We start from the raw sequence: 20,950 nt of genomic DNA, 5'->3' as shown, positions 1-20,950 counted from the left end.
GAAGAGTTAAAAGTTCTTTGGGCTGTCGCAGATCGGCCAGCAGCTATCTTCAGAGACGATCGTCAATGCCGGAACGTCCAGTAGACAGGGACAGGAGAGAGAGAGAGAGAGAGAGAGAGAGAGAGAGAGAGAGAGAGAGAGAGAGAGAGAGAGAGAGAGAAGGTGTTTTTCTTCGATGCTTCTTGATGACAAACCATGATTCCAAAAAATGGCTTAAATACGTGTGTGGCCAAATTACTTAGCAGGGACATTGATTCGCAAAAGAAAATAATGTTTTATTTTTTTCATGAACGCTATAAACTCTTTAGATGCAAATTAATTGTGAGATTTTACTTTTCCCGTTTATGCGTAAGTAAGTGTTGGCCTGTTTATCTATGAGAAAAATAAGTTAAATGGATTACATGTCATGTAGTTGCTAGTGATCGAAGGAAGACCAGGTGACTTTTGGCTTAATCAGAGTCAAACCCTGGGCGCGATCCTGCTATGTATTTATACTTTCTACCAGAAGTAAGTAATTTGCATGTCTTTAAATTACACATTATTTAAGGGTGTTTCTTCTTTCTGGAGGATTTTGTTATTTGGAAAGTTCTGGCGACTGTTATATTTCATGAGAGTTCTGTTAATTGTTATAGATTTTTAGAGTTCTTTTGAACTTTTGAACATCTTTTAACTCAGGGCAGAGTTAGGATTGCAAGTTAGCAACATTTCAGATCTATTTACACCGGATTTAACTCTAATCTACAAACTCTCACTTAACGTCAAAGGAATTTTCAATGTATCCGTATATTTACTAACAACGTTTAGATTATTAAATATAAAATTAACAATAATTATACATTATACGACTGTTAGAATATGGTGTCCAGGCCTCTTCTCCATAAGTGATATCCAGCATCTGCAGAGAGTTCAAAGACTAGTTACTCGAATTGGTCTATCGGATCTGCTCTATGAAAGCTTAATTTTTTTCTCTCTTGAGGGCACAAGATTACCCGGTGATCTCATTTCAGCCTAAAAACTCATCAATGGACATTATGATACACCTCATGGCGTATTATTCACTCCTAAATAAGAAAGAGCTCTACGCGGATACTACAAGAAACTATTTCACTGCCGATTTCGATTAAATGGAAGAAGGGTCATTTTCTCAATCAGAATTTCTGGACCCTGTGAGCAATAAATACACCAACAACGCAACAAAATTAATTTGGACAAGTTCTAGGCTACTGTGTTTTCTTCTGTGTAAATTTCTACCCCTCTATCCCCACATGGCATGATTGTTTCATTTCTTTCCAAATAAATTAAATTGGATTGAAATTTGAATATACTTGACAGTAATTATACTTTATCAATTATATATATTAGTGGGCTAGCAATGCCACAGGGGAGACAACCAAAGCAGAAAAACTGAAGCTGGCCTACCAGGACACTATATATACAAATGTTGGCAAATTTAGACACATTTTATTGGTTTGAAAAAATATTTTTTTACCAATTGTCATTTAATCTTTACCATAGAATAGTATTATAATTTTCAAAAAGCCTGATAATTTTCATGTAGTTTTGTACCATAGAACCAAAGATATGAGCATTTAAATATTCAATTTGGCTACGAGTATATATATATGTATATGTATATAAGTAGAAGACGTCACGATATTGTGGAATTAAATTTGCAATATTTTATTCAAAACAAGGAATGCGAGATAAAAGTGAAAAGTTCTTTATTCCATGGATTTTCAAAGATAAGCTCTCCTCCTCAGAGGAAAAAACGTTAGCAAAAGGGATGTATAGATAAAAATCCATTTTGGTAGGTTAGCCCAATTTTTGAAGACGGTCGAGGTAGAAGTTTTTTTGAAAAAAAAATAGAAGTTTATAGAAAAAAATGAAAAAGAATACTCAGCAATATCCAATGGTCCAGTAAGATATTCTTTGGAAAGTCTTCAAAAAATATCGAGAAATGAAGAAAAGATGAAAAGTTCTTGTAGACGAGTCTAGTATTGAAAAGTGGAGGTAAAATCCAATCCATGGAAATTGAATGTTAATGCGCAGAGAAGCATGTGAGTTCTTATTTTAAAAATATAAGCTCAAATCGAGAAGATAACTAAATAACTAGCTATGGAATTGGACGACATTAGTGATCAACCCTTCCATGACCAGTTCAAATCATAAAATGGCGAATAGTTGAAAAATAAAGGCAAATGGAGAAAGAAGCGAAATAAGATTAGGGTTAGGGAGAGGGGAGTTTTACAATCACACAGGTATTGGGGTGGGAAGGGGAGAAGACTAGAATAGGAGATGTCAAGTTACTTGGCGTAAAGAAATATTGTTTGAAGTGGGGGAGAAACGGTAAAATATAAAAAACAATATAAGTGAATATATTCAGAATGATATATAATTAAGAAATATATATATTGGTAAAAAGATTTCGATAAAGGTGATATTTTATGTATGAAAGAAGAGTTAAAATTGATGAGAGAGTATTAAGAAAGTAAAGATTGAAAAGTGTATCTAGTTAGAAAATAAAGTAGGGTGAAATGAATATGATGTTTCCGGATGGGTTGCAAGAAAGGGAAGTATCGCAAATGAAAATGAGTGAAGGATTAAATTGCAATTTTATGAGTTCCAAATTTCAACGACGATTGATCAGAATTTAACAAATGAAGGCTTGTTGGAAAGGTAATGACCTGAGTTGTGTAGTGGGCTATGTAAAATTTGCCTTTAAGGTCACACATTAAGAGGATCATCCACCATCCAGAACCTATTTTTGACACTTTTTTACAGCCATAAAATGTTTCAATCATTGACATTTGTCTTCCTAATTTTGTATATGAATTACAAAACATCTGATATTTTCCCAAAACCTCTGGTCTTGATGAAGGGGGAACAAAAACTTGCTACTATGGTTTCAAATGATCTGAAATAACAGCGAGGGGAGACTTGCTTCCAAATATTTCTCATATGTTATATCTCCCCTTTTTTGTTTCCATGCATAAAGTAAATTTCACAGTATAAGGATTATTTGATACTGGAGATATTCATAATCGTACCCTATTTCCAAAAAAGGAGAGATATAACATATGAGAAATACTTTGAATCAAGTCTCCCCTTGCTGTTATTTCAGATCATTTGAAACCATAGCATCAAGTTTTAGTCTCCCTTTCATCAAGGCCAGAGATTTTTTATATATATATATATATATATATATATATATATATATATATATATATATATATATATATATATATATGCTGTTTGTGGATAACTATATATATATATGGTTGACCACTGTACTTGAATGATATGTTTGACTACTACTTTAGCGTAATGCAAAGCTCTATAAAAATAAACAAATAGAACACTATGGCAGTGTGTGCAGTCAGCACCAACGCCATTCAGGGTTTAATCGGCTTCCTCCGAAGGAGGAAGTTTCATGGGAGTATGAAATTCACAAGCGGCCCCCAGTCGCATGTATATCCCCGTTAGGGGAGATAACGACGTTAGGTCTTTGCAACTTTTTGCAGGGAGGTGTCGACGTCCTCCTACATACAGCACCTGGACTTTCCAAATTGGTCACCCATTTTAGTAATGACCAGGCTCAACGTTGCTTAACTTCGGTGATCTGACAGGAACCGGTGTGCCAACGTGATTATGCCGTATATGGCTGTGACAATCAATGTTTGCATAAATGTATTGTAGACGTCATTCACTGGCGGTGCCTGTCCTCGTGGTTGGGTGGTTAGAACGACTGACTATTTACTTTAAAGTTGTTGGTTCGATCCCGAGCGTTTACTTCTTTTTATGAGTTTGGCTTAAAAAAAAAAAACTCTAGACATTAAAAAAAAATCAATCATTAAAATAAAAAAAATAAAAAAATTTTGGTGGCTCCTCTCTCTCTCTCTCATATATATATATATATATATATATATATATATATATTGGTTAAAATTCATGTGTAGTTAATTAACAGATATGCTATCTTATTGTCGTCATTGCCTTATTCGTTCCTTGGCACGGTGTTTTTCATGTCACTATCAGTTTTGGTTTCTACCATAATCTGTTTTAATAAATTAAACTTAATATCTCTATCGCATGTTTATCCGTGACACGTAAATGTGAGTATGACATATCTGTTTTAATTTTTCAACATTGTGTACGATATAACTACGCTGCCTGTTGTTATGTTACTATTGTTTTCATCTCTGTCATTGTCTATTTTCATACATTTTATGTACATATGCATTGCCTGGCCAACATGTGGATCGTATCTCTACTAACATATAAAATGAACTCTGTGCGTGCGTGTGTCTGTGTGAGTTCGTTCCCTATGGACTCGAAAACTAGTGGGCTGATTTTTATGAAATTTTACACGAGGTACTTTAATCCGATGAAAGAAAGAACAGGTAACTTTTTTCTTTTTTTTTTTTACAAGGGTGTCACCACTTATCAAGGCCCAGAGGCCACTCAAGGATAAGGGTTAATAGGTATACATTAGTCATTGTGATTTTAGCATAGTAAACCGTGGGAATTTTGAAACTTGGATTACTTAGGGGGACGATTCAATTAGAACTTGTTCACATTGGACTTTTCCTTTTTTTTTTTTCATAGGTATCAACTCATTATCAAGGTCAAAGAGGCAACTCAAGGATAAGGGTTAAAGAGTGTACAGTAGAAATTGGACAATATAATAATCATTAGTAATGAAAATTTGTTAAATTTGATAACTTATATGGAACGGCTCATCAAGAACTTATGTACGTTAGACTTGAAGACAACCATATTGTAGTCAGCCGGAAAGCAGGAAAACGGAAGACAATTCCACAGGCGTGCAGTTCTAATAAAAAAGCTTTGTTCATGGAATCTACGTTTAGGTTTAGGCACAGATAAAGAGTGGGGGGAATTATTGATAGTGTTTACAGCTAGACGAGTGTTTCTTGTGAAAGTTTTGCGAGGGGGGACCATAGATTGAAGCTCAGTCGAACACTTTCCATGAAAATAACGATACATCAGAGACAAACTCGCAACATCTCTTCTGTGAAATAGAGGTTGCAAGGAAGAGAAAAGAACATTTCCTACGAGGCTACGAAGTCTATGTTGAACTCTATCAAGGCAGGCCAAGTCCTTTCTAGCAGCTCCTGCCCAGATGTGGCAACAGTATTCCATCCTTGGACGTACCTGGCTCTTATATAGATAGAGAATTGCATCAGCAGTGAGATATCTACTGGATCGATAGAAAGATCCCACCATTTTTCCAGCAGCCTTGGCAACAGATTAGATGTACGTGTTCCATTTAAGATCAGGAGTAATGGTCAATCCCAGAAGCTTGTCAAAACTTGAGGCCTCCTGAAGACGAGAGCCATTCATTTCAATTGATGCCAGATGTGGATCAGAATGTTGATGATGTAAAGAGAGGAGCTTGGTTTTAGATGCATTAAAAGTAACCAGCCACTCCTTTCCCCATTGTACTACATGCTCAAGATCAGAGGAGAGAGAATTGGAGATAACTTGGTCGTTTACTGTCTTAGATGTACTACCATAAATGGTAGTGTCGTCAGCATAAATGTCTACAAATGATGTAAGGATGTGATTTGGAAGATCATTAATGTAGATCAGGAAAAGAGTTGGGCCCAGGATGGACCCCTGAGGGACACCGGCATTAATACTGTGGGCTTCTGATTTTTGCCCCTCAACTACTACTCTTATGAACCTATCAGAAAGAAATGATTTAATAATTGAGAAGACATTTCCAGCTATACCATAGCTAGAGATCTTATGAAGTAAACCTTTATGCCATACCCTATCAAAGGCCTTAGATATGTCAAGAGCAATTGCCCTAGAAAGGTTGCCTCCATCGAGAGATTTGCTAATCCTATGAGATATAACTGTAAGCACATCTGCTGTAGATCTAGCAGAACGGAAACCATATTGAGTGTCACTAAGAAGGTTATTTTTGTTGAGATGGTTGACTACTTTTCTATTTAACACAGATTCCAGCAACTTACTCATGACGCACAGGAGACTTATTGGCCTGTACTGAGAGGGGGATGAGCGATCACCTGAATTCTTAAATACAGGGCATACAGATGAGATTTTCCAGGGAGATGGGAAGCAATTCTCCTTAAGACAGCGTTTAAATAGTTTTGTAAGTATGGGCGCTAGTTCAGGTCGAAGTTTTTTGAGTACTATAATTGGAATACCGTCAGGGCCAGTTGCTTTACTGGAATCAAGGTTTTTGATTAGCTTGGCAACATCACGTACAGATATACGTATATCACATAGTGTGTTTTCAGATACAGGAGGAAATATTGGGGGTTGGCGGCCTTGATCGCAAAAGGTAGAATTAGCTGCAAAATTCTTGACAAAGAGTTTGGCTTTGTCTGATACTGACGAGATTACCTCAGGTCCATTGATGATAGTTGGAATGGAGCGCACACTTCTGTTCAGAATTCTGTTTGCTATTTGCCAAAACTGGTGGGAACCAAGCCGCTGCTCAGCTACTTTGGACTTAACAGATTGAGCATACAACCATCTTGCATTCTTTATTACTTTCTTACAATGGTTGCTGGCAGTCCTGAAAGCGGCTTTAGTTTCCATACATCTATTACGTTGGAAACAGTGGAAAAAGTGATTTCTGTGCGCAATGGCAGCAGCACATTCTGGAGAGAACCATGGCTGGCTGTTAGGTTTTTGCTGAAACTTTTTCGAGGGTATGAAATGATCAATACCTACAATTAACCATTCCGTCAGGTCTAATACTATAGAGGACACATCCTTTTTAAATATGGAATGCAGAGGTAGATCAGTTATAAATGTACGGAAGCTATCCCAGTCAGCCTTAGTGTATCGATATACTGTACGATGAAGAGGTACGTCTGGGGACTTATTACATTTCATTTTTATCTTAATTGATACAACAGAGTGGTCGGAAGATCCAAGAGGCGACAGAACAGAAACTGAACATAGTTCAGGGCAAGTTGTGAGAAAAAGGTCTAGTAGGCTAGCATACTGGCCGTCATTGTCGGGCACACGGGTGGGTTCCTGAACAATCTGAGTGAGGTCATAGGCAATGGAGAAATCATGACAGAACCTCCCCTCATCATCGGTCTTGTTTGAGTGGGTCAACCATTCGACGTTGTGAACATTGAAATCTCCACATACGTGAATGTTAGCTGAAGGATAAGCAGATAGGACTTGGTCAATTTTCTCAGATATGCTTTTAAATATAGTAACTCCGCTGTTGTGGGGGCGATAGAGAGTAAATAAAAATGCCGTAGTGTGAGCTAAAGCAACCCGGAAGCACATATAAGGTAAGTTAGGATCTTCCCTGGAGATGTCCCTACCACATGGAAAGCTATCTTTAATATAGGCACATATTCCATGCCCATGGCGATCTTGGGGGTCAGATTTAGAGGTTAAGTTAGAGTATCCTTTAATTGCGAACTCTTCTAGGGAAATAGCCTGTCCAATGCCAGTTTCACTTAAAAATAAAAGGTCTGGTTTAGTCTCCTGTAATTGGGTTTCAACCTCTGGAAGGTTAGAACGTAGACCCCTGATGTTGGAGAAGGAGACATGGTAGTAGGGGTCTACGTTGGAGGTTGGAGAACCGGGTTTAATCGTGCATTTTTTCTTGAAACTTGTCATGATGAAATTTTGAAATTTGTGGACTAGGTCGTCAGATTTACTTAGAGCAGGACAGAGAGGGGAAATTAAGAGAGAAAAAGAAACGAAGAATTTTTTTTTTTATTTGTAGCTAATGATAAGGTAAAGCCGTAACAATTACCCACTAGTATGGCATCGAGAGGCCCCACCAGAAGCTACTGCATGGTCCAGAATCCATTCACCAAATGGCAATACAGCAGCCCCAGTACTTTACACCTGCTGATAGGACAGCCTCCTTAGTGGTTAATCCAAGGTTCGGGTCCCTGACTATCAGGCGGATAACGTCAGCCCAGACAAAACGTTTACCTCCAGCACCCTTACTAGTGACATGGCTACAATGATAGACATAGAAACAGAAAATTTCCGTCATCTCAGCTAACTGTTCGCACAAAATACTGCCAACCTAGAAAACAGCTTTTTCTTCTCCCTTTGTCAGAAAAATCACTCATTAAAAAATGAGGACTGAGGGACAAATAAGAAGAAGCGAGAGTAACAGGAGCTGCCGATAACGCATCCACAATGCGTTTTCTACTCTCCATTAACACCTTACAAAGCCTAACATCACAAGTGCGTCTGAGAAGTTTTATTACCATACAAGCCGAAAGGTTCAACTTAAACAATCAACAGTAGGTTCTTTGATATAACAGGAGGATGTTTGAAATGAATGTTTTTGTTTAAAGCACAATTGCACTCTGATACTTGACATTATCATTTTAAACTTAAATTCAAACCATTATCCCTGCACAACCAGTAAGGTCAGGCACATAAAATCAACAGTAAATATTTTGATATGATAGGGGCGCGTTCGAAATGAATGTTTCTGTTTAGAGCACCATTAGAGTATGATACTTGACTTTTGCATTTTAAACTGCAATGCAAGCCATCATATATAAAAATGATATTATAAAATCAACAGTAAGTTCTCTACAGCGCAATGTAGACTACAATGTATTGTTAACCACGAGAGACACGTGAGCTTCCTCCCACTCCACCGCGATAGGTCCCCGATTAGAGCAGGCAATCAATCGAGTTGAGTAAAAAAAAAAAAAAAAAAAAAAAATAGGCGATTTCACCGATTTCGATGAGAATAAAAATATGGAAGTGTGAAATATTCGTTGATCATCATTCAATCCCGGGCAACGTCGGGTAACCTTGCTAGTTTATATTAAAATGAAATTGTTAAATTAAGTTCTTTATGAGAGATTAGATTTAAAATTCCAAGTAAGCCACGTTGCTAGAATAGTGGTAAAAAGTCGGAATTCATAATACTTGGAACCGGGGTTCGAATCGTCCAAGCGGCGGTAGTTACTTAATTTCATATTAACAAATGTTGAAAAACATGAAATGTTTATATGTCTTGGGATATCAAAAATGTTTAATATCAAATAATATCGTAGACTTAGCATTTGAATAAGCCGAATTACTACTAGAAATTTCACAATTATAGTATTGAAAATCATTTATATTAGAGTGAAAAAAAATAAACAAATCAAAATAACAAGAAACTTTAGCTTAAATTATTAAATTGAAAACGGGGACCATCAGCTGTTTACCACGGAATTGTTTCGGAAATTTATAAACAGTAAATAAATCTCTATATATATTATTTTGATTGCAGAAATTCCCTTCGACCAAAATGCCGTATACAAAATTATTATGTCTAGACTATTACCCTTATCTTATGTAACTTTAGAACGTCATTTTAGACACATTTACTCGTTAAAACAAAATGCTATATTCCATCCTAGGAGAAACACCATTACAACTGCAGCATCTTTAGAGGAAGTAGTTCCTATTTTCCCTCTAAATTTTAAGTCCCCTTTCCGCCCTCCCCAATCAAAACCGGGAGGAAATATACATTATACATATACTGTGTTTGCACTCCTCGTAATTGGATCATAAACTCATAGACATAACATAATCTTTCAATTTCTCGATCCAAAAATAATAAATTCTTCCTTCTAAAATTCCACCCATTCTCATTGGCTGAGAGCTGACAATTCAATTATTCCGGAATCTATCTCTTAATGCATAAACGAACGTTCCAGAACTTTTCCAATATGACGGCACTCTCTACAAGAGGCAATTATTTAAAAAAAACCCAAATGAAAACACAATAACAGCTCATAAACAGAAAATTAAATACTGATAACCTTACACTTACCTATGCACACATAACAACACGCCACTATCCCTCTCAACAAAAACAAACCATGAAAAAATATGTACAGGTACCATTATTTATTTTTCGATTTCGGAGGTGGTGAGCGAGCCTTACCATGCTAGTTTTTGTTTTCTTTTAATTTGTTTTATAACGGCGTTTTTTAAATCCCTTTTTTTAAATACATTTTTTACCTTTACTTTTAATGTGGGCAATTTAAATAACTTGCATATTTTCCTAGGATTAGCTACATTTCATCAATCGCCTACCTTAAACCACTAACCTAGTTCTAAAACAGATCCTTTGTTCGATAAAATGCCTGCCCATTGGCTGATAGGAAGGGGCTCGGTGGATACTAGAAAGCTGATTGGCTAACTAAAATCCTCAACATATATAAAAACGAGAAACAACCATGGAATTCGCGCATAAGCCTGACGAATCCTATAGTGGATGAAACGCCGAATATTCAGTGTAGCTTAATCGCCATATATATTTTATAAATTACTATATATATATATATATATATATATATATATATATATATATATGTACGTATCTGTGTGTGTGTCTGTGTACATTTCCCTACGCAATAACTCAATTTTCAGTCTACAGGCTCCAAATTTAGTTACAGGTTACTGAGACTTGGGAAAATTTATGTTATCGATTTTCGGCCAGAAATTTGGCGATTAAGGGGTCAAAGTTCAACGATTTGACCTTTGAGAACTCTACCAAATTCCTTCGACAATTTTGGGTCTACGCACTTGAAATTTTAGATATAGATTCCTTGGACATGGATCTAACTTAATAACTTGACTTGAGCCCAAAGCAATAAATGTTAAGGCGTCATAATAGGGGTCAAAGTTTGAACAATTGATCGCTTTTTTATTGCTCAACATACACCTCTAAACATCTGGGCAACGCCGGGCTGAAATGCTAGTATATATATATATATATATATATATATATATATATATATATATATATATATATATATATATATATACCCAGATGAGTTCGTAATTAAAGGATACTCTAATTTAATTTCCAAATCTGATCCCCAAGATCACCATGGGCATGGAATATGTGCCTATATAAAAGATGGCTTTCAATGTGGTTAGGATATCTCCAGAGAAGATCCTAACTTACCCAATTTTTGCTTCCGGGTTGCACTTGCTCAAACTACTGCATTTATATTTGCTCTCTATCGCCCCCACAACAGCAGAGTAACTATCTTGAAAAGCATATCTGAGAAAATTGACCACGTCCTATCTGCTTATCCTTCAATTAATATTCATGTCTGTATAGACTTCAATGTTCACAATGTGGAATGGTTAACTCACTCAAACAAGACTGATGATGAGGGGAGGATCTGTCATGATTTCTCCATTGCTTATGACTCACCCGTGTGCCCGATACTGACGGCTAGTATGCAAGTCTCCTAGACCTTTTTCTCACAACTTGCCCTGAACTGTGTTCAGCTTCCGTTCTGTCTACACTTGGATCTTCCGACCACTCGTATCAGTTAAGATAAAAATGAAATGTAATAAGTCCCCAGATGTACCTCTCCATCGTACAGTATATCGATACTCTATGGCTGATTAGGATAGCTTCCGTACATTTATATCAGATCTACCTCTGCGTTCCATGTTTAAAAATGATGTGTCCTCTATAGTATCATACCTGACAGAATGGTTAATCGTAGGTATAGACCGTTTCATACTCTCGAAAAAGTTCTATAGTATAAGACCTGACGGAATGGTTAATTGTAGGTATTGACCGTTTCATACTCTCGAAAACCTAACAGCCAACCGTGGTTCTCTCTAGAATGTGCTGCTGCCATTGCGCACAGAAATCACTTTTTCCATTGCTTCCAACGTAATAGATGTACCGAGATTTTCAGGACTGCCTGCAACCACTGTAAAAAAAGTAATAAAGAACGCAAGAGAGTTGTATGCTCAGTCCGTCAAGTCAAAAGTAGCTGAGCAGTGGCTTGGTTCCTAGCAGTTTTGATAAATAGCAAACAGAATCATGAACAGAGGCGTGTGTTCTATCCCAACTATAATAAATGGACATGAGGTAATCTCGTCAGCATCAGATAAAGCCAAACTCTTTGCCAAGAACTTTGAAGCTAATTCTACCCTTTGCGACTAAGGCCGCTAACCTCCAATATTTTCTCATGTATCAGAAAACATGCTATGTGATATACAAATATCTGTACGTGATTTTGCCAAGCTAATCAAAAACCTTGATTCCAGAAAAGCAACTGGCCCTGACGGTATTCCAATTATAGTGTTAAAAAAGCTTCAACCAGAACTAACGCCCATACTTACAAAACTGGTTAAACGCTGTCTTAAGGAGAATTGCTTCCCATCACCCTGGAAAATCTCATCAGTATGCCCTGTATAGAATTCAGGTGATCGTACATCTCCCTATCAGTACAGGCCAATAAGTCTCATGTGCGTCATGAGTAAGTTGCTGGAATCTGTGTTAAATAGAGAAGTAATCAACCATCTCAGTAAAAATAACCTTCTTAGTGACACGCAATATGGTTTCCGTTCTGCTAGATCTACAGCAGATGTGCTTACAGTTATATCTTATAGGATTAGCGAATCTCTCGACGGAGGCTACCTTTCTAGGGCAATTGCTCTTGACATGTCAAAGGCCTTTGATAGAGTATAGCATAAAGGTTTACGTCACAAGATCTCCAGCTACGGTATAGCTGGAAATGTTTTCTCAATTATTAAATCATTTCTCTCTGATAGGCTCATAAGGGTAGTGGTTGAATGGCAGAAATCAGAAGCACTCAGTATAATGCTGGAGTTTCTCAGGAGTCAATCCTGGGCCCAACTCTCTTCCTGATCTACATTAAAGATCTTCCAAATCAAATCATTACATAATTCGTAGACATTTATGCTGATTACACAACTATCTATGTTAGCACATTTAAGACCGTAAACGACCAAGTTCTCTCTGATTCTCTTTCCTCTGATCTTGAGCAAGTGGTACAATGGGAAACGGAGTGGCTGGTTACTTTTAATGCATCTAAAACCAAGCTTTTATCTTTACATCATCAACGCTCTGATCCCATCTGCCACCAATTGAAATGAATGGCTCTTGATTCTGGGATTGACCTTTACTCCTGATCTTAAATGGAACACATACATTAGATCCGTAGCCAAGGCCGCTGGAAAAATGGTGGGATCCTTCAATCGATGCAATTCTCTATCAGCCAGGTACATCAAGGCATGGAGTACTGTTGCCCCATCTGGGCAGGAGCTGCTTGAAAGGACTTATCCTGCCTTGATAGAGTTCACAATAGACTTCGTAGCCTCGTAGAGGATATCCTTTTCTCTTTCCTGCAGCCTCTTTTTCACAGAAGAGTTTGTCTCTGCTTTTTATTTTCATGTGCTCGGCAGAGCTCCAATCAATGGGCCTCCCTCGCCAAACTTTCACAAGAAACACCCGTCTAGCAGAAAACACTATCACTAATTTCCACCACTCTTTATCTGTGCATAAACCTAAACGTAGATTCCATGAGAAAAGCTTCTTTCTTAGAACTGCTCGCCTATGGAATTGTCTTCCGTTTTATTGCTTTCCAGCTGGCTACAGTATGGTTGTCTTTAAGTCCAACGTAAACAGGTCTATAAAGAGTCGTTCCAGATAAGTTAATAAATTTATCGAATTTCCATTACTAACGATCTCTATAATGTCCAATTTCTACTGTACACTCTTTAACCTCCGAGTGGTCTCTTGGCCTTGATAAGTGGTGATGTCTATGTAAACTATATATATATATATATATATATATATATATATATATATATATATATATATATATATATATATATATATATATATATATACTGCCCAATGGTCTAGAGCTTTGCAGTCGTATAAAACACAGTTATGGTAAGGTTTCATTTCATCCAAGGAATTGGTTCGATTAATAGTTAACCTGGCGGATTTATTTGGTAGAAAGAAACAAAACATTTTGTGTAGCCCAAGTGCTATAAGTATGTATTCTGACACTACTATATATATATATATATAATATAAGGCTGAATGTCTGTTTGTGTATGTGTGTGTGTGTGTGTGTTTGTGTGTGTCTGGTCACGAATAGGCTCCTATATGGTTGACTATTTTAAAAAACTGATTACATATAATGATAGAAGATGTATTGAGACACAGGAATGGGTGTGTTTGATCTGGCAGAACAGTGGTTCATTAAAATTGTGGGGCCTGCCTTCGCGCCTGGTCCACAAAGTATGGAAAAATAAAATAAAAAAATTAAAAAAAAACGTTTACAAGTGTTTTTGATATAGATGTACATAATAATACTTTGATAAGTATGTTTTAACTTAAATAGGGATGGTATAATAAAATTCTGGGGTCTGCGTTCGCGCCTGGCCTTCATAGAATGGAAATAGGCACAAACTTTAATAAATAATGTTCATATCTATCTGTGTAAGTATACTTTGATAATTATGTTTCTGTTTGAAGAAATATGGTACAATAAAATTATGGGGTGTTCGTTCGCACCTAACCTCCGTAGAATGGAAATATGTCACAAAGTTTAACAAGGTTTTTTAATATAGATCCACAGAATATTGTGATAAGTGTTTCAGTTTGAACAGATATGGTATAATAAATTATGGGGTTTATCTATTTTATTTTTACTTTCATCATATTTTGCTTTGGTTTTGATACCCCCAAATTCAACCAAAATTTACAACCCTACCTTTTCATAACCTATCATACTTTCATAGATCAGAGTCCATTTTCTGTAGGCTGTTTTCGACGGGTACTTTTGCTAGTATATATATATATATATATATATACGTTTTATTTTTTAGTACCGTATCTTTCTGTTAAGTTACATTATTGTTTCAGCTACCCGGCCGTTTTTTTTTTGGCCGTCTGTAGCTTCCTCAGACTTTTACAGAAAATGAATGAGTTTTACAAAAGAAAAGAAAAAAAATACAATAAATGTTTGATGCATGTAAGCAAGAAAGCCAGTAGCTTGAAACAGTCTAATCGGGTAGCATCGTTACCTACGTAAGTATAGATATAGGTCTTTGCACTGAAATATGACGTAATGCCTGAAGCAAGTTCTATTGTATAGTCAGACTGAAAAGATTTTTAGCTACTACTAACATGACTGTATTTATAGCCGACTTTCTATTTTTTTCTGTAAAAGTCTGAGGAAGCTACAGACGGCAAAAAAAAAACCAAAAAAAAAAAACGGCCGGGTAGCTGAAACAATAATGTAAGTTATCAGAAAGATACGGTAATAAAAATAAAACGCATATTTGCTCTAAAACAGTATTGAGCACTCTCTGCAGTTTTTATTAATTACCATTTCTACTATATATATATATATATATATATATATATATATATATATATATATATATACTTACATATTCTTATATATTTGCAGAATATTATAGTTTATTCTGTAAATGAAAACGTTATTTTATGTAAAAAAACACAATTTGAACTCTATTTGATTAGTCAAAAACGTAAAAAAATACTTTATTAATTTGTTTTTACTTAAAACCCGTGTTTTAAGAACGAAGAAAAGAAAACATTAAATATATTTTTATTGTATTTATAACAATAATTCATAAAATTTAAGGGAAGATCGACTTTTATAAAAAGAAAAAATAGAAAGTCGGCTATAAATACAGTCATGTTAGTAGTAGCTAAAATCTGTGGAAATATGTAAAGAATCTTTTCTGTCTGACTATTCAATAGAACTTGTTTCAGACATTACGTCATATTTCAGTGCAAAGACCTATATCTATACTTACGTAGGTAACGATGCTACCCGATTAAACTGATTCAAGATACTGGTTTTCTTACTTAAATGCATCAAACATTTATTGTATGTTCTTTCTTTTCTTTTGTAAAACTCATCCATTTTCTGCAAAGTAAAAAACAAAACCTACACAAAAATGTATAAAAATTTAAATATGTAAGGAGCTTAAAGTATAAATATATCGGAATCCACGTTGTTAAATTTATAAAAAGAACACGATCTGTACGTACCCATCGATTCCGAATGGACCGTTCTGTGCAAGTAACGTTGTCATTGTTAAAAGAAAGCGCACTCAACGGGTCGATGTGTCGCTGTCCACGAGAAATCCTCGCCAAACGGACCGATGTGTCGTTATCCTCGGTGAGCGTGTAGAGAGAAAGATAAAAAGCAAAGTAAAACAAACAGAAGCGCCACTCGCTGTTAGCAGGAATATATTTAATAACAAATGACACTAGCCATTGACTGTTCAAACGGATAAATTGCATAATAATGTCAAAATCAAAATCAGTCATCAGTAACACAATTAACAAAAAAATAATAGTCCATAAAAAAGCAATAGAAGTTTTCACTCAACAAGCTTAGTGAAAGCGGCAGGTAATTTCCCTTCTCGTTTTGTTTTCATTTTATCTTTCTTTCCCTTTTTACTTTTGTTTTTCTTTTGGATCAGATTAACACATTTAATCGCTTTAAATTTTCTCCCATTTTTTCAATGTCAGGGTATATCTGTTTCGAATTGATACGCCAGCTCTCATATGTTTCTGAATTGCTATTTCACGGAACTCCGAATATCTTTTGCAGAACCGATCTGCTCACGCTAAATTGAGTTCGCTTTCTGAGTTCCCAACTGAACTCAACCGACTCACTGAACTTCACTAAATTCACTGATGAACTGCTGAAAGACAGCTATGCACCGCCATTTATACCAAGGATATGGGCAGTTAGAGTGCGATCTTCTTTTCCGCCATATTGATTCTCGCTAAAAGATGATTGGCCAAAATATAATCTGGCTTGACTCAAGCTTTTCAAGGACAAATATGATTTCACATCTGAGTTCATTTAACCAAGACCAAAAGATCCAACTCCTTTGAGTTGACAATTTCTTCTGTCATCAATCAAAATTTCAAGGCGTATTAACAAGTCCCTTTTTGCGCGTGAATAAATCTTTAATAAATAATTCGGAATAAATCTTTAACAAAAACAATTAATTAGCTCATTTTCGCTAGGTCAGTGCGTTCAATCTATTAACCAACCAAACCAACACATCAATCGAAATCTCAAAGCGAATTAACATTTCCCCGTTTGTTCGGAAATAAATCTTAAACCAAAGCAATTACTTATTTCTCATTTTCGCATGATCAGTGTGTTAAATTAATGACGTAACAAAGCATACACATATACACCCGCCTAATATCTAGTAGTGGATGTATCTAATGCAATCAGAGTCTGTAGGCATTATTTCATTTAGCGAACGACTCACTTGGTCTAGAGATTGAATCTTCTGGTACTTGCTACACTACTGAGGTACGAGAGCGTGCAATAAGTAATGCCTCTGACCCACTTCCCATAGCAGTAGAGCAACGAAACTTGGCACAGTTAATAGTCTTCCTCTACAAAGGAACCACCCAGAGTTATGCATTTCTCCCATCGTTTGATGCAGCTCTGGAGACCGTTTTTGTAGAACACCTTGGAAGTAGTGAGTCCAAGTGCTTCCATCGCATTGACTGGGCTTTGGTCTCTGGATCATAGTGATGGACCCAGGTTTCATCCTTATGTAATCAGTCTTTTGAAAAATTTTGACTCATCTTCTTGGCACATCTCCAAATTCATCCTCGAGCACTCGACACGTTCTCGCTTCTGGAATGGTGTGAGCAACCTCGGAATCCATGTGGCAAACACCTTATGCATATGCAAATGGTCATGAATGATAGTTTCCACAGACCCTGTACTAATCTTGGCATCTTGAGCTATTTGGCGAATAGTAATGCGCCGATCTTCCAAAATGGAAGCCTCAACTTGACGGTCAGATGCCTCATCAATGGCAGAAGGGGGTGACCACGTCTGGGAGCTGTTTCCACAGACTTCCGGCCATGTTTGAATTCACGATGCCAGCGTTTTACAAGGCCATATGATGGGGCATTATCACCATAAGTTTCTTTCATTTCATCAAAAGTCTTCTGTGATGTGCGTCCTTTCAAATACAAAAACCGGACCGCTGCTTGACATTCAACAGGCGCCATTTCACACCTGACTCAGTTCAAACACCTGTAAAACAGAAACCACAATTAATTCAGAGCTGTAGTTTGCCACATAACCCGTAGAGATATAAATTATTGCACCTACAAAATTTCAGCTAGATCAGACAACTGGAAGTGCGTCAGGGGCATTACTTATTGCACGCCCCTCGTACTGGGGCTCCGTCCAAGCGACAATGTTACATAAATACTTTTTCCAACATTACTGGATTCGGCACTAAATACCCTGAAAAAGTTGATATGCTGTAAAAATTCCAACCAAACAAGCCTCCATGAATAAATATTTAAGGATATAAAGAACTTCCAGCACCCCCCCCCCTGTTTTCCAAATGTATTGTATTCAGCATTAAATAATCTGAAAAAGGGTTGATATGCCACAAAACAAAGCAACCAAATAACAAAACCAAATATTCATGGCATAATCCTAAGCTTCAGAAACATTGATGTGAATAGTTTGTTGTAGACCAAGTATATACACGAAATAATTATTCGTAATTTAATTATACTTGCATATTTCAATCAAGTTATGAAGAACTTAAAATGGTTCTGACGGTTGTTATAAAATGGGAGTGTTTGATTAACTATGGAACGAACAAGACAATGCAATGCATGTTTGAATATAAGTCATGTAATATGCATGGCTCGTATGTGTACGTGTGGGAGAGGGGCGGGGCCTACAACAATTAGATATAATAATGCATAAGCATGCGCGTCTCTGAGACTTGCAGACAGTAATGATAATTTAGTAAATTACAATATATATATATATATATATATATATATATGTGTGTGTGTGTGTGTGTGTGTGTGTAGAGAGAGAGAGAGAGAGAGAGAGAGAGAGAGAGAGAGAGAGAGAGAGAGAGAGGGTAAGTTATGAAAATATTGATTAAGCTACACAGAATTTTCCGCGTTTCATCCTCGTGGGGATTTGTCAAGTTCTTTATGTTTTCATGGTGCTTAGTTTGGTTGTTTTGTTTTACGCCATATCTACCATTTCCATGTTATATCCTGACGAAGATGAAACACGAATAATTCTGTGTAACTTAATTGCCATATATATTTTCATAACTTACTACTAAGCTCCACTCACGTATTGAGCACTGTTAAAGTAAATACTGAAAAAAGATATATAAAATTTATTTAGATATATGGAATAATATCTCTCTATATCTATCTGTCTATACACATACACTAGCGGGGAGACTCGATGTTGTTCGGGATTGAATAATGATCAACAAATGCTACCCCTCCCATACTTTGATTTCCATCGAAATCGGCGAAATCGCACATTTTTAATCAAATCAATTGATAGCCTGCTCTACTTAAGAACCCCCTCCCTACAATGAATCAGGTGGAAGCTTCGCATGCTTAACCGCAATGAATTAGTCCAAAATACATTGTAATCTACATTACACTGTAGAGAATCTACCTTTTATTTTATAAAATCATCTGTAAATGATTGCTTCAGGTAAAGGTTAAAATGCAAAACTCAAGTATCATGGTTTAATTGTGCTCTATAAAGAAATATTCATTTTGAACGCGCCTCTGTTTTATAAAAGAATCTTCAGGTGATTTTATAGACTGAGCCTTTTTGCTTGTGCGATGCTAAAACATCTCAAATGCACTTTTGCTGTGAAATTGTATAAAAGTGATAACTTTGGTTCAAATCGGTCTCCTTTCTTTAATCGAATTTTTTCGATACATTCCAATACAAAACCATCGTAAGAACACTCTCAGACATGTAAAGAATCTTCATGTGAAATAAAAAATAAATCGGCCTAGTTCATAGGGAATAAACTCACACACACGTATTGAATTCCTTTTAAATGCAACTTTGTCTGTGTGTGTGTGTGTGTGAGTTCGTTCCTTAGAGACTCCGAAACGGCTGAACACAGATTTTCTTTAAAATTTACAGAACTTCAGTGTATACGTCTGGGAGTGATCTTAATTAAGTTTTGTCTCAGAATACCATCGAAAATTACCGATAATTACTGATAATTACCGATAATTGAAACCGTTATTTCAATTTATCTATCATCAATAAAGCCATTTTCTCCATGTCGTTACTTAGCAACAATGATAGAACAACGTGCCGTGAAAATTTTTCTGTGGGTAAGTTGATAGCGTGTTTTTTTCTTTTTTTCTGCATGACGTGGTCTGTAGGTTCAAACTCCACACGTAAATTTCAAAGACTTGAAAATTTACGTGTTTCTTTTTCTTTTTTTTTTTGCACGTAAATTTCTTAATGTTTTTTTTTCCATTAACTATAAAGAAGCTTATTTCTTCTCTATCTATCTATCTATCTATCTATCTATCTATCTATCTATCTATCTATCTATCTATCTACTCTACTCTACTTATATATAAAAGGCACTTCGTTTGTGAGTTCGTTCCCTATAGGCTCCAAAACAACTGGGCCGATTAAAAAAAAAAATTCACACACATATACCTTATGTACCTGGGAGTGCTTTTAGATAGGTTTTGTATCGGAATCCCTCTGATAAGTATCAAAAATCGATAATCAAGAAAATCTGATTAAAGTTAACACTTTTATGTCAGCATACCAACGTAATTGCATTCAAGAAGTTTTATCACCACACAAGCAGAATGGTTAGGCCTACAAAATCAACAGCAGATTCCTTGATAAGACGTGAATGCTTCTGTTTAGAGCATAACGGGATCATTGTACTTGATTTTTGCATTTTAAACTTAATTCAAATCATTATCTAAAATTAAAAATAATTTTATAAAATCAACAGTAGGTTGTCTATATTGAAATACAGACTACAATGAATTGTGGACTAAATCACTGTGGGTAGGCATGTGAAACTTCATCCCAGTTCACAGGGTGAGTTCCAGACTAGAGCAGGCAGTCAATTGACTTGATTAATGAATGAGCCATTTTACTCATTTCGATGACAATAAAAGTATTAGAAGTGGGAAACATTTGTTAATCTTCTTTAAATCCCGAGTAACGTCGGGTCGCCCTACTAGTACAACACACACACACACACACACACACACACACACACACATATATATATATATACTAGCAGTTCA

At 36.1% G+C, this 20,950-nt stretch overlaps 1 pseudogene; it reads right to left on the bottom strand.

Moving 5' to 3' along the window:
• Positions 1-3,540: 3,540 nt before the first annotated feature.
• Positions 3,541-3,659, bottom strand: LOC145286801 (5S ribosomal RNA; annotated as a pseudogene).
• Between the last annotated feature and the right edge of the window lie 17,291 nt (positions 3,660-20,950).

The sequence above is a fragment of the Euprymna scolopes genome, chromosome 10 (assembly GCF_053919585.1).
Source record: "Euprymna scolopes isolate OS-2025 chromosome 10, ASM5391958v1, whole genome shotgun sequence".
NCBI classification, from domain to species: Eukaryota; Metazoa; Mollusca; class Cephalopoda; order Sepiida; family Sepiolidae; genus Euprymna; species Euprymna scolopes.
Note: the sequence above shows the minus strand (reverse complement) of the source record. Positions and strands in the feature narration are given on the sequence as shown.